The sequence below is a fragment of the Pinus tabuliformis genome, chromosome J, assembly GCF_031772625.1.
Source record: "Pinus tabuliformis cultivar Carrire ecotype Pingquan chromosome J, CPIR1, whole genome shotgun sequence".
NCBI classification, from domain to species: Eukaryota; Viridiplantae; Streptophyta; class Pinopsida; order Pinales; family Pinaceae; genus Pinus; species Pinus tabuliformis.
In genome coordinates, this window is record NC_142295.1 from 234,038,063 (window position 1) to 234,052,225 (window position 14,163).

Consider the following 14,163-nt stretch of genomic DNA (forward strand, 5'->3'; position numbering starts at 1 on the left):
TTGTATCTTTTGTATTCTTGTTCAAATTATCTCACAACCCACAAAGGAATGTACCATGGTGTCCAAGATTGAGAACGTGGGGTATTTATAATGATCTGGGCATTGTAACAAAGTACCTTGTTTTAGACATTGTCACGTCCTTTAGATTGGATTTATGACTGTTAAATTTGAGCTAATGTGAAAACCTTTATGAACAAAGGAGAGTGGAATCGTTCTCTAAGTCAAGAAGCAAGTCAAGGTCATGGAAAATCGATTTTGAAAAGAACCAAGTTGTTTCACCTTCCTAGAGATCATTGTACAACATTTCAACGATGCATTTCAAAATTATTTCGTAGCAAACAATACTACGAAATTATCTTGTAGCGACTGGAAAATGAATTAGAAATAGATGCTATGAAATTATTTCGTAGCGACTGATAAAAAATTCAGGACCGTGTTTCGAACTAAATCTCCTTTTGGCCTACCCATTTCACCAATTTGTGGTATCTGAGAGCAAGAAGATGGCTATGTGAGAAATAAGAGCACGTGGTCGAGGAGGAATACCTGTGGATAATGCAAAGCTCATAGAAGAGATAAGGCAACTACAAGCTTGGTTAAAGGCCATGGAGGTAGGAAGAGAATGAGATCTTGAGGCTAGAGATATTAGTGAACCTGAAGAAGCAGTTGAGGAAGAAGGAGCAACACTTACTAAGGAACCTCTAGAATTCAAGTTATTGAGGTCATTGTTAGGCTCAAATTCAAGACCAAAACCTGAATTATCTACCCATGATGGCAGCGTAGAAGTTGAAAATTTATTTGATTGGATCAATGGGTTAGAAAATTATTTTGAATATGAAGAGATGGACAATGACAAACGAGTGAAGTTTGTAGTAACAAGGTTGAAGGGTCACACTACACTCTAGTGGGACAATGTGAAGGTTGAAAGGAGGAAGAGGAATAATCCATTGATCAAAATCTAGGACAGGATGGTGGAAAAGATGAAGAATAAAATTTTACCAAAAGATTACTGGTTAAATCATTACAGACAGATGCAAAACCTCAAGTAAAGGTCACTGATAGTAAAGACTATACTTAATAATTTTACAAAGTTAACTTGTGAGTAGTTTATGTGGAAGACACCCTAGAAAAGTCAACAAGGTATATTAATGGCTTAAGAATGGAGATTTAAGATGAAATCAACATGCTTTCTCCAAGGACCATGAAAGAAGCATACCAGTATGCCTTGAAGGCAGAAGAAAAGATAGCAAGAAAGAAGAACTCAGGTAGAGGGTATGGTTTTTCTAGAGGAAAAGGGCTGTCAACTAGAAGAAGAAAGCTTCCATCTCAAAAGAATGATGCAGACATATCAAAACATCAATGGAATTCGAAGAAAGAAGGTGGAACTAGAGGAGGAAGACCTTACCAAAGAGGTAGAGGAAGAGGTAGAGAGATTGTTTACGGGTGCTACAAATGTGGAAAAATGGGTCACAGATTTTTTGAGTTTCTAGAGAATGAGAATATGGGACAACATGGTGCATATATAGTACAACTAGAAGCAACAAAAGCATAAGCACCATAGGCAGAAAATGTGTCAGAAACCAGAGAGGTGTTAATGATGAATAAAGTCTTGTTGAAGCTAGCCAAAGAAACTATTTAACCAAACCAAAGAAACTCCTTGTTTAAGAGTATGTGTAAAGAAAAAGGGAAGTGTTACAAAGGTAGTGATTGATAGCGGAAGCACTGATAATCTTGTTTCCTTATAAATGGTGGAAAAACTAGGATTGGTGAGGATTAAATATCCAACACAGTACAAAGTATCATGGCTACAAAAGGGACACCAATTGTTAGTTAATGAACAGAGTGAAGTTGAGTTCCTGATTAGGTGCTCAAATTTATGCTAAAAAATCAAAGTGTCAGAATCAAACTCAGCTTCAGATTGAAGATCTCCTCATTCGAAATCTAAAGATATGAACGACACTCAAATCTGAGTTCGTATGCAGAAGTTAGAGCAATTCAAATTTCTAGTTTGACTTATCTATGTGGCAGGATTGGATGACATGGCAAGGGTCCCAACGAATGGGGAAGCGCCAAGTGGTAGGTTTCCGCTGGGTCCTACATATTGCATATCAGGGAGAAAAAAGGGTGTAGGACAAGAATCGGCCCCTGGCAGGGTGGGTTGCGATTTGTGATAATCACATATCGCACCCAAAACCCCTATGTTATTTGTTACCATTGATAAAGTTCTAATTGAAATGACTGCTCAAATACGATACTTTATTGTGTTACAATTTAATGTCTCGGCAGGTTCGCGATATCGCATCGTAACATTTTGTTGTGTTAAGATCCTGCAACCGATTTCCAATTGCGATGAGTGATAAGACCCCAGATAAATTTTATATGACACAGTTTAATACCCTGACGGGTCCGCAATACCGCAATCGTAGTGTTCCCGTGTTAACAAAACCTTCAGCCACTGAACTTCGCCAATTGCGATGAGTGATGGGTTCCAGACTCGATGGGTTCGCAATATCGCAATTGCAATGTTTTTCCGTCCCATAAGAGCCCGCAACACTTGCCAATTGTGATTTACGATATGGCCGACAAGATATAGCCCACTGCGCGACGAATTTCTCGCTTCATTCGCAGATTTTGGAGGGGAAATGGGGTTTTGGTCAGTTTTAGAGCATTTTGTGGAACAAATAGTGGAATATTTGGGAGAATTCATAACTTCTTCAGTTCTTATCCAAATTGGATGACAAAAGAGGCTAGATAGCCATTTTTTATTATTTCTGAACTCATTGAGATAGGTTTTAGAGGCATTTGAGCATTGTAAACACACTTTTGTTGTAATTTTAGCATAATAGAGAGGCCCAAGTCATTGGAAGCTGGACCAAGGAGACGTAGCCCATGAGGGGTGAAATCCTTTATCATGTGCTTGTTGTGTGTTGTATTTTGATGTTCTTTGCTTTTATTTTGCTATTGTTCGATGTATATTTTTATGTTAAATTGTTCCCAATGTTCACATAAGAAACTCTCATGGGAATCAATTATTAAGAAAAATATTGAATCCTTAAGCACTTGATAAGAAAATGATAAGGATCTTGGGTGTTATTCTGAATGGGAAATTAGCAAAGCATTACTAATCTGCTCCATTTCAGATCAAGTTGGTATCAGAGCACTAGTTTTTGCTTACTAGATTTGCTTTGTGAAAGAAGGATTTAATTTTTTGCAAGTTTATGTCATGCTTACAAGGTTGAAACTCAAAAGAGATGAAGGAAAGTTGGTTGAAATCCCTGAATTTGGGTCAAGTGGAAGAAGAGAAAGGTTGCCAAAGTCTTCTACACTAGTACATCCTCAAGTTTCAGAAGTTGCAGTTGAGTCTCCTGAGATCATGTCTCATGAAGGAGAACCTATCATGACAGAAGATGAGAAGACCTTCAGAAAGGATTTCTTTGATATGACATAGATGGTTAAGGTCCTCTATGAAGAGAGGAATAGAAGGATGCAAGGAGAAAGTTCCAAGCCTCCCAAAGGAGAAGGCTCTTCAGGAGGAGGTAATGGAAAGGAGCTAATGGGAATGGAGACAAGTATCCAACATCTCCACCTTCTTCTTCATCTTCTTCTTCAAAAGCATCTTCCCACTCTTCCACTAATACCACCGCTACTTATACTCATCATCATTCTTTGAAAGGAACTGGTAAATCACCTTTTCTAAAGCTTGATGTTAAATTCAAGTTGCCTATGCACCATGGTGAAGTGAATGTAGAGAAGCTGGATAACTGGATTCGTTAGTTGGAGGTGTATTGTAGAAGTCAAAACCTTCAAGAGGATGACATCAAAATTCAGTTTCATTGAGAATGGAGGGTGCAGCACTTATATGGTGGGAATCAAGGACTCAAGGTGAGATCAAAAAATATGGTATGATCTATATTTTTTGGAATGATTTCATTGCTGCTATAAAAAGGAAATTCTACCCTTTAGCTCATATGAAAAAAGCTATCATGAATTGGAAAAATTTAGACATTTAAAAGGTCAAAATGTGCAAGAGTATACTCAAGAGTTTAGGAAAAGAGCTCTTATGCTAGGAGTAGACTTACAGTCACAAGATACTTTGCTGAAATACACAGGAGGGTTGCATAGCTATCTTCGACATGCCATTTTTATGTTTAGTCCCACAAATCTTGATGAGGTCTGTGTTCAAGCTACACACCTCAAAGCAAGAGGGAAAAATGTATAAGAACAAGGTAAGAAGAAGTCATTTCAGAGTGGTGAAAAAGGGTAGAAATTTAAAGGAAGGCAAAAGAAAAATGCTTCTTTTAAGAAAGAAGGGGAGAAACCTATGTGCAAGAATCGTTCCAAAGAGGGCCATGATGAAGTGCATTGCTGGAAGCTTCATCTAGAATTAAGACCAAAGAAATTTAACAATAAAGGGGAATAGAGGACAAACATTGTTGCACAACAAGACTTGGGTTCCAACTCAGGTGATGAAGCAAAGGTTGCAACCACAATCACTAAGGTAAAAGTCATTGCAAAATCAAGAAAAGAGGAATTCATGGCAAGCACCAGCGCAACCAATAACTCCAATAGCACTTCAAATGAGGAAAACATAATTGAGTTGTTCCATATCAGAGTTATTTCCAAACACACCAAGATTGATACGTTGTTTGACAGTGGATCTCAGGCAAATTTAATTTCTATAGACTTGGTCGAGAAGTTGAATCTAGAAACCATGCCTCATCATAGATCATATCCGTTGGGTTGGATAACCAAGGATGCCAATTTGCAGGTAACACAGAAATGTGTTTTTAGGTTTGCAATCATTGCCAATTTCATTGATGAAGTCGAATTAGACGTTGTGTCATTGGATATTTCTGGGATTATGTTGGGAAGCCCATATTTGTATGATAGGAAAGTCATTTTCCATAGATTTGAGAACAAATATCATTTGTTCAAATATGGAGTGGAGTATATTGTGAGAGCCCAGTGTAGAAAGCTTAATCTATCTTTGGCAAGCGCAGGGCAAATGAAGTGATTGGTCAATTCCAGTAGGAATCTTGTTTTCCTTATGATCAAGCAGAAGAATGACATGGAGTAGGAACCCTTTGTAGGATGTGATATGAAGCTGAAAGTTGAATTTGTTTATATGGTCAATCAATATGGAGACATGTTTCAAGAACCACAAGGATTTCCACCAAAAAGGGGAATTCAACACGAAATTCAGTGACAGCAATACTGTCCACTCCCAAACATCGATATGTATCGAATGTCAATTCTAGAAAGTTTATAAATTAAGAAACAAGTCCAGAAATTGTTAGATAAAGGTGTAATCTGTCCCTCAAATTCGTCGTGTGGTTCACCAATTGTATTGGTACCCAAGAAACAAGGAACCTGGCGCATGCATGTATATTATCAAGCTTTGAATAAGATTACAATAAAGAATCAATACCCGTTGCCCAGAATAGATGATTTTCTAGGTCAGTTGAAAAATGAAAAATATTTCACTAAATTAGACTTGAGAAGTGGATATCATCAAGTAACAATAGTTGAGGAGGGTATTTGGAAGACTACTTTTAAAACCAAACAAGGATTGTTTGAGTTGCTGGTTATGCCTTTCGTCCTTTGCAATGCTCCAACTACATTCATGAGAGATATGAATGATGTTTTAAGTTTTAACATCATTTCTTGATGAGTTTGTAATTGTCTATTTAGATGATATTTTGATATTCAACAAATCACGAGAAGAGCATGTCAAGCATGTGAGGAAAGTTTTGGATATCATGAGAAAAGAACAGTTATTTCTGAATATGTCTAAATGTGAATTCGAGAAAACTTCCTTAGTGTATTTGAGCCACATAGTTGGAGGAGGTGAGCTAAAGATTGACCCCTCTAAAGTTTCGGTCATTGTGAATTGGCCAATACCCAAATTAGTCACAGAAGTAAGGATTTTTCTGGGAGCAACACAGTACTGGAGGAAATTCATTGCTAATTTCTCCTCCATAGTAGCTCCACTACATGCTTTGACCAGAATGAAGGTTGTCTTCCAGTGGGGAGGAAAACAACAAAAAACATTCGATGCTTTGAAACAAAAGATCAGTTCAACCCTAGTTTTAGCATTGTCGGATTTGAAACAACCATTTGAAATACAAACAGATGCAAGTGACTATGCCATGGGTGTAGTTCTTTTATAGCATGGTAAGCCCATTTCATTTCATTATGATATTTTTAATGGTGTTGTTATTAATTATCCTACGTATGATAAAGAGATTTATGCATTGCTACAAAGTGTGAAGAAATGGAAGCATTACTTGATGGGAAAAGAAACTATTATTCACACCGATCATCAGCCTCTGCAATATCGGCAATTTCAAACCAAATTGTAGCAGTCAAAGCACTTTCATTGGATGGGATTTTTAGAGAAATTCCACTTGGTAATCAGGTACAAGAAAGGTATTTATAACAAAGTTGTTGATATTCTTTCTAGACCAGTTATTAATGTAGCCATTTTACTCAAGAATAATTTTGTTACGCTTGAAAGTTATGTTGAACAATACGCACAGGATGTTGACTTTCAAGAGGTCTATTTAAACATGATTCGAGGCCACCAGGTTGAGGAATTAGACTACCATGTACATGATAATCTGTTGTATCATTTGGGAAAACTTTGTGTTCCATAGGGAGAGAGAGTAAATGTCACAATGGAAGCGCATACTTCTCTTATTGTTGGACATTTCGGTGTAAGTAAAACAATGGAAAATCTTCAGAGGTATTTTTATTGGCCTCATATGCTTGAAAGTGTGTCATGTTTTATCAAAGGTTGTTCATTGTGTGCAGTCAGTAAGCCTAGTAATAGGAAACTAGCATTGTACACACCACTTCCAGTGCCTTCATGACCATGGGAAAGTGTTTCTATGGATTTTTTAGGAGGTCTTCCTTTATCAAAGAAAAGTCATGATTATTTGTATGTACTTGTGGATAGGTTCAGCAAGATGTGCATATTAATGCCTTGTAAAAAGCAAATTACAGCTAAACAAACATCTCAACTTTTCTTTCAAAATGTATGGGTTCATTTTGGATTGCCTACTTCTATTGTAAGTGATCATGATTATCGATTTGTTGAGAATTTTTGGTCAAGTTTGTGGAACTTGATGGACACCAAGTTGAATAAAAGTACAACCTTTCATCCGCAAAAGATGGTCAAACTAAAGTGGTTAACAGGACAGTTATTCATTTGCTAAGAGGATATTGCAGCAAACATCCTAATTTGTGGGATGAACAGTTGCATTATATTCAACATGCTTACAACCGAGAGAAACACTCTTCTACTCTATCTTTGCCTTTTGAGGCATGTCTTGGTTATTTTCCTAAATATCCTTTGGATTTCATCTTTGAGAAAGATGTAGTTGTAGATGGAAATAGTGACGTAGACAGAGCAAAGAAATTCATTGAGCAAATTCAGTTGATTCACCTAACAGTTCAAGAACAACTAGAAAAGAGTCAAGGCAAGTATAAGGCAAGACATGATAAGCATCGTGTGGATAATTAGTTTCAAGCAGGTGATGAAGTTTGGCTATACATTAGCAAGGAAAGGCTTCAAGGTGAAGGTAAAAATCTGAAACCAATTCGTTATGGTCCATTTAAAATTCTGGAAAAGATTGGTAATAATGCTTTCAAGCTTGATTTTCCTTCATATATGCAAATCTATTCCATTGTTAATGTTGAAAATTTGAGATTGTATGAACCCTCTTTGATTGAAGATCAAGGAGAGAATGTTCAAATTCCATATATTGAAGACTTTTTCTCTAGAATTCCTTCATGTGCTTCAGCAAGACACTATACTTGACAGAAGGACAAGGACAACTAAAAGGGGAAGTATTGATTATCTTCGGGTGGGTCTCAAAGGTACACATCCATCAAAGGCCAAATGGATTGAAGTGGGGAAGGTGAGGGAACAATACCCTCATCTGTTCAATAACTGAATATAAATATTTTGGGGTTCAAAAGGCTTCTAGTGGGGAGGAATAATCAGGTGCTCAAAAATAAAAGTGTCAGAATCTTGTCAAACTTAGCATCAGATTGAATAGCTCATCATTTTGAATCCAATGGTGTGAACGACACTCAAATTTGAGTTCGTATGTAGAAGTTAGAGCAAGTCAAAGTTCAAGTTTGAATTGTCTATGTGGCAGCATTGGACGACATGGCAAGGGTCCCAGTGTTGGGCGTGAGATCCCCCAAAGGGAAGTTTTGGGGCTAAAAGCCCAGATTTTGGTCAAAATTTGTAAGTTCGATGTAAATACTGTGCATTTTGTGGGCACAAAGCGCATAGCTTGTAAAAGAGTCATAGGGTTGTCCACCCTTAATTTTGTAATGTAATGTCGGCTGTAGAGATCTACCCATGGTTCGCGGACCATGGGATTGTATAAATAGAGCAAGGCTCGAAGTAGTTAAGACATCAATTGATGATCATGGAATAGAATCATAGCGGAGTATCTTAAGTGTAAAGTCTAGTTTTGGGTCGTAGAGTAGGAGAAGGTTCTGCAGCTAAGTGCGTAGAGGCCTAGTAATCCGCAGCTGAGTGTGCAGGGTGAGTCAAGTCTGTAACAGTTGGAAGCATTAATAAAGGGAAGTTTTATATCATTCCTGTGTATTTATTTCCTATTTTATGCATTGAATGTATTGGGTATGAATTGCATTTCTACTGTTTATATGATGTGCGAAAATATGTGACTGCGTTAATTAAGTGAATGTGAGATAAAGTATCTGTTTACGCGAATTTAACTAAGATCTTTAAGAAGATAAGTAAGATACACGGTGTAATTTGGGGAAATAGTGCAGGATGCTGCCATAGGAGTGTGAAAGCACCTCAACCCTGGGTTAGGGCTACACGAAAGGCGATTATAACAGATCGCCGAGGTATTGAAGGTCAGGACAGTGAGCGAAGTGACCTATTCAAAGGTAGGCACAATTGGACTAAATCAACACCTCAGAGATCTCAAGGGTGCAGAAACTTGGTTCCAACATCCCCCCATACTGCTTCGGGTGATACTTCAGTCTGTGCTCTGTGGGCTAATGCCAAAAGGGCCAGTAGTGTAGGGATTTTTTTGGCTAATTAACTCCAAACCTGGTTCATACCCATCAAGCCAACAAATGGTTCTGTTGTCGAGACCAAAATTTGCATAGAGATGTTCGATGTCATATCATTTGAATCCAACTAAGAAGGAAATTGAAGGCTGGAAGGATAGAAGAATTCACGAGTTCACGACGCAGGAGAAAAGGAACCTGCAACTGTCAAAAGAAGAGTGGTTAGACTGCTACCTATACACAGAGATCCATGAAATCTTCTTCACATCTTTCCCTACTAAGCTGTACGAGTGGATCGTGAAGCTAGCAGATAGCCAAGGAAGGTGGAAACTCGACAATCCTATTGTGTGGACCCCAGAGTTAGTGCGAAGGTTGGAGCATCGGAGGATAATATCGCGCACACCGTTGATCATTGGCTCGACCAGATTATAGGAGGAGTCATTATTGAGTTCGTGGTTGACACCTCAGTCAGCTATAGCGAGGCAGGGCGACTTTTTCTCAAGGGACCGCGAGGTAAGTATGTAAAGTCTTTGAATACTTGGATTAAAATGCTATTGTGCGAAAAGAGGGTTATGTAGTTACCTTGATGTTTGGGGCTACGCGAAGTGTAAAAACTTACAGGAACGAAGGAAATAAGGGACTAGAAACTAGCCCCTTGATTTCACCTCCGTGAGGGGACAAGGAAGAGCTCACAAAGGTCTCGCCACAAAGTGTGATCCATCTGATAAGGCAAAGAATTCCACGAATACCACCTCCACCCACACCACCACTAGCTTCACCTCCATCACCTCCTTCTTCATCCGCACCACCTCCGCCACCATCGCGATTCAATATGGCAAGCATAGTGAAGTTGCCTGTGTTCAATGCATTGGGAAATGAGGATCTGAACCAATTCTGGTTCATTGTAAGAGCCATATGGGAAGCACAAGGAGTTACAGATGATAATATAAAGAAAGTGACACTGGTTAGCACCTTGCAGGACCGTGCGCTGACCTGGTATATTAAACACTCCAATGATAATCAAAATGCAGGAATCGCAGATATCCAAGCAGCGTCAAACATAAAATTTAGTAGGCCGAATTCTAAAGAACAGGAGATCATTGGATTAAAAGAGATCACGATGCTACCAAGCGAGACTCCTTGGGAGCTAGATCAGAGACTGAAATGCATGATTCGCAAAGCTAATATGAATCTAATGGATGGACAACATCGTGAATGGTTTGTAGCGTCACTAACGCCACATCTGAGGAGTGCACTATCACAGCAGAAGCTAATGAATTAGGCAGAGGCCTTAGAGATCGCGATGAGGCTGCATGAGACCTCGATGAAGGATACTAACTTGGGAGTTCAGCAAATCCACGCGTAGGTGAAGAATTTATGCTTGGAGATGCAGACTCTGAAACAGGACAGGACAGCTCGACCAGAAGTCCGCGAAGAGGTGTGGTGTGTAAAATGCAAGGGTCAGGGACATGACAAGGACCACTGCACGGTTTTCACAAATTACCTCGCAGGAGGAGGGTCGATGCCTTTAAGACCAAAAGTGCAAGCAGAACCTAGCATGGCACTTACTTTGTGGTGTGCGATCTGTCAAATGGCAGGAAAACATGCCACGGACAATTGTCACTTGCTACTGAACTACACACAAAATTCGCAGCAGTTGTTCTGCAACTTTTGTAGGTCAGTGGGACATGATGAGCGCACTTGTAGAAGCTATGAGTTGATGATGGATAAAACTCTCACCTATAGAGTTTAGGTTGAAACGTGGCCCCTTGATCAAAATGTAGGAATGGTGTGAATAGGATTTCAGGGGCACAGATGAGGCCGAGGCAGAGGAGGACCTGGAAGAGGTCACAAATAGTTGATATGCTACAATTGTAGAGGGCTAGGACATTATGCCCGCAATTGTATAAAACCAGCGCACTTGTCATGTTTATATTGCAACTTGTTCGATCATGAGACTGAAGATTGTCCCACACTAATAGCTAGGATACACGACAAAGGAGAGATACTACCTCCCCCAACTCAGAACTTGTAGATGATGAGGTTTGAGCCGCACGAGGAAGATCCGAATGTCAATATTGTGCTCCGAAGTGGAATTGTGACAGGAGATGACAAAAGCAAACAACTAGAAGATTATACTTGGGTTCACAAAGCTCCAGTGAAGGAAGCAAAGTTTGATTTGGAGCGCACTCAGGAAACCTTCATGGAAGCCAAGAATAGCTTCGTTGAGGCCTCCACTTTAGGAAGCAAAGATAGACTAGAGCTGGAGATGGACCCATCCATGCTCACAACATTCTTGGAAACATGTATGAAGTTACTGCATGACAGTAAAGATGTAAAAGGGTTACAGGAACTCATTAACAAATGTGCTGGGACCGCGCCAAGAGAACCGCACGTAGTCAAGAAGATTGGAAAACACAAGACAATAACGGGAAGAGAAATGAGACTAACCGCGCGGATTGGAGAATATGAGATGGATCAAGTTATCTTGTATTTAGGATCGGATGCGAATGTTATGCCGAAGTAGACATGGGAGCGAATGGGGAGATCTATGCTGCAATGGTCTCCTATTCAACTGCAAATGGAGAACCAACGAAAAATAATACCCATGGGGTGATTGTAGGGAATAATCATGGACATTGAGGGAGGGAGCACACTAGCAAACTTTGAAGTGATAGAGATTGTTGATGATAGCAATCCCTACCCCATGCTCTTATGAATTAATTGGGCCACTGACATGAACGGGGTGATTAATCTGAAAAAGCAAAAAATGATTTTTTAAAAGAAGTCACTACGTGTAATTATACCCCTGGACCCTGTTGAAGGATCGCGCTATATAGAGCCTGTGCATGACTATGAAAGTGATGATGATTTGGACTGCATATATAAGATAACAGTGAGAAACCAGGACTGTGTAAATCCCACTTCGGATGGGGGGATTGCATGGGAGTGTGAAATCTCCTATACTTCAAATTCAGACAAGGAGATGGAGCGATGGAAGAATCAGTTACATGAGGTAACTACACTGAATTTCAATATGATGACAAGGTCGCTGCACTGCGTATCGAAAGAAGTAAGAGACCTGCCTACTTATGATGGTCTAAGTGATGTAGACACCTTCTTGAATAAATTTGAAAGGGAGGTGCCGGAAAAGCAACACTTCCAGGCCTTGGATTGGGTACTACACGCTACGCCCGCGAGGTGGTGGGGTATGCACAAAGGAAGCTTTGACGACTGGCACGAATGTAGGAGAATGATGCGCACACGATTTGGGAAGCCTAGGATGCGATTGATAGACAAATACAATGGACGGGATGATCAGAGCGCGAGTTTGGCTAGGTGGATGCAGGCATATGGAAAACAACCTACACGGATGCACATGAACTCTGTGTTGAAAGGTATGATCAATAAACGTGTGTTGGGGGGAAAAATGTGCAAATGGCTCTTAATGTTAGGGAGACATTACATAGGAAGAGAAATCGCGCAGAAGGTTATCCACACAGAAGCATTCAACAAGGTATGCAACGCACTGAACAAAGTATGTAACTCGCAACGAAGTGATTGGGACCTGCGCGTACCTGTAGATTATGGGCTTATAATATGACATGCAAGAAACTGATGGGACAAACACCTTTTCAACTTGTCTATGGAGTAGAAGCCGTAATGCCTATGGAGTACATTGTGCCTAGTCTACGCATAGTGGCGCTCACAGGTACGATGGACCACGAAGCCCTAGAGGAGAGGCTCACGTAGTTGGAGGAGCTTGAGGAAGAACGATTTTTGGTTGGATTTCACCAACACGTCCAAAAGCAGCGCGAAAAGGCTTGGTATGATCGACATATTAAGTTGCACACCTTCAAGGCAAATGATTTGGTGTTGTTGTATGATAGTAAGTTCAATAAATTCCCAGGGAAACTCAGAATGCATTGGCTGGGACCATATGTTATTAAGGAGATCACAGATGGTGGCGCAGTGCAGTTGGTAAAGTTAAATGGAGAACTCTTCCCAGGAAAAGTCAATGGTAGTCATTTGAAGGCATACACAGGTGGCCCAACCATCTGAATAGTCGCAGGAAGCACAGTCTTAGCACTCCAGGCAGCTGAAAGGAGGCGCGAGACTATAAACTACTATGCTCGGGAGCTACATGATGTTAGGACTATGCACAATAGCGAAGTGTCACAAGGTCCGCGACAACACGAGGGTGGTTGGAAAGTGACTGTTGCAGTCACTATTTACGATATGATGCTTGGTTTGAGACCAAATGGAACGGGCGGCAAGCATTTCAGGTGAACTTTATGGGCTAGATTCTTGAAAATATGTCGCCAAGTGAGCATTAATGGACCAAATGTGGGGGAAACGGTCGAATTCAAATTCAAAAGGTGCTATAAATTACAAAGGGTTGTCCAGAAAAAAACACTTGGCCATTTGAGAATTGAGTTGTTGCGCACCCAGAGATTCATGAACCCAAATTTGTTTGATCTTTTGAAGTTGAATTTGTTGTTTATCAGGGTGTGCAAGGACCCTACAAAGACTTGGAACGAGCTCCCTTATCTGGTGATGGAAGATGTCATCTTCGTCGTCCTTGAGTCGTGGCCGCCGGAGTGGCATGCTCCAGCCAGCTCCGCGGTGGAAGCACAGAAGTCCACCATGCAAAGGAAAAAGGATGAGGCAAAACTACAGATGGCGCAGTTGGTAGAGAATTGAAGGAATGAAGCAGCAGCAACCAAGGCACAGGAGGCGCGCGGCGCTGCGAAGGTGGCGTAAGAGCAGTAGAACACAATAGAGAAGGAGTGTGAAGGACAGAAGTCACCTTCGGATGAACAGGAAACAAATCCAGAGGGAGGTGGCACGGACCCCCAAACGGTGTCCACACAGCTGAAACAACAACGCCCAAGAGAGCAAGTTCGAGGAGTCGTTTGAGGTTCTCACTACTTTGTAGGAGGAACCGAACATACAGTGCCTAGAAACAGAGGCGCGCAAGCTACAACAGAAGTACAATGATGTAAAAGGGACCACACAGACGGTTGCCCTTACACAAAGGCTTGTGTAGATGCAGCAGGCGAAAGCGCTCAAGGAGCAGGTGGATGCTGCTCGACACAAGGAAAT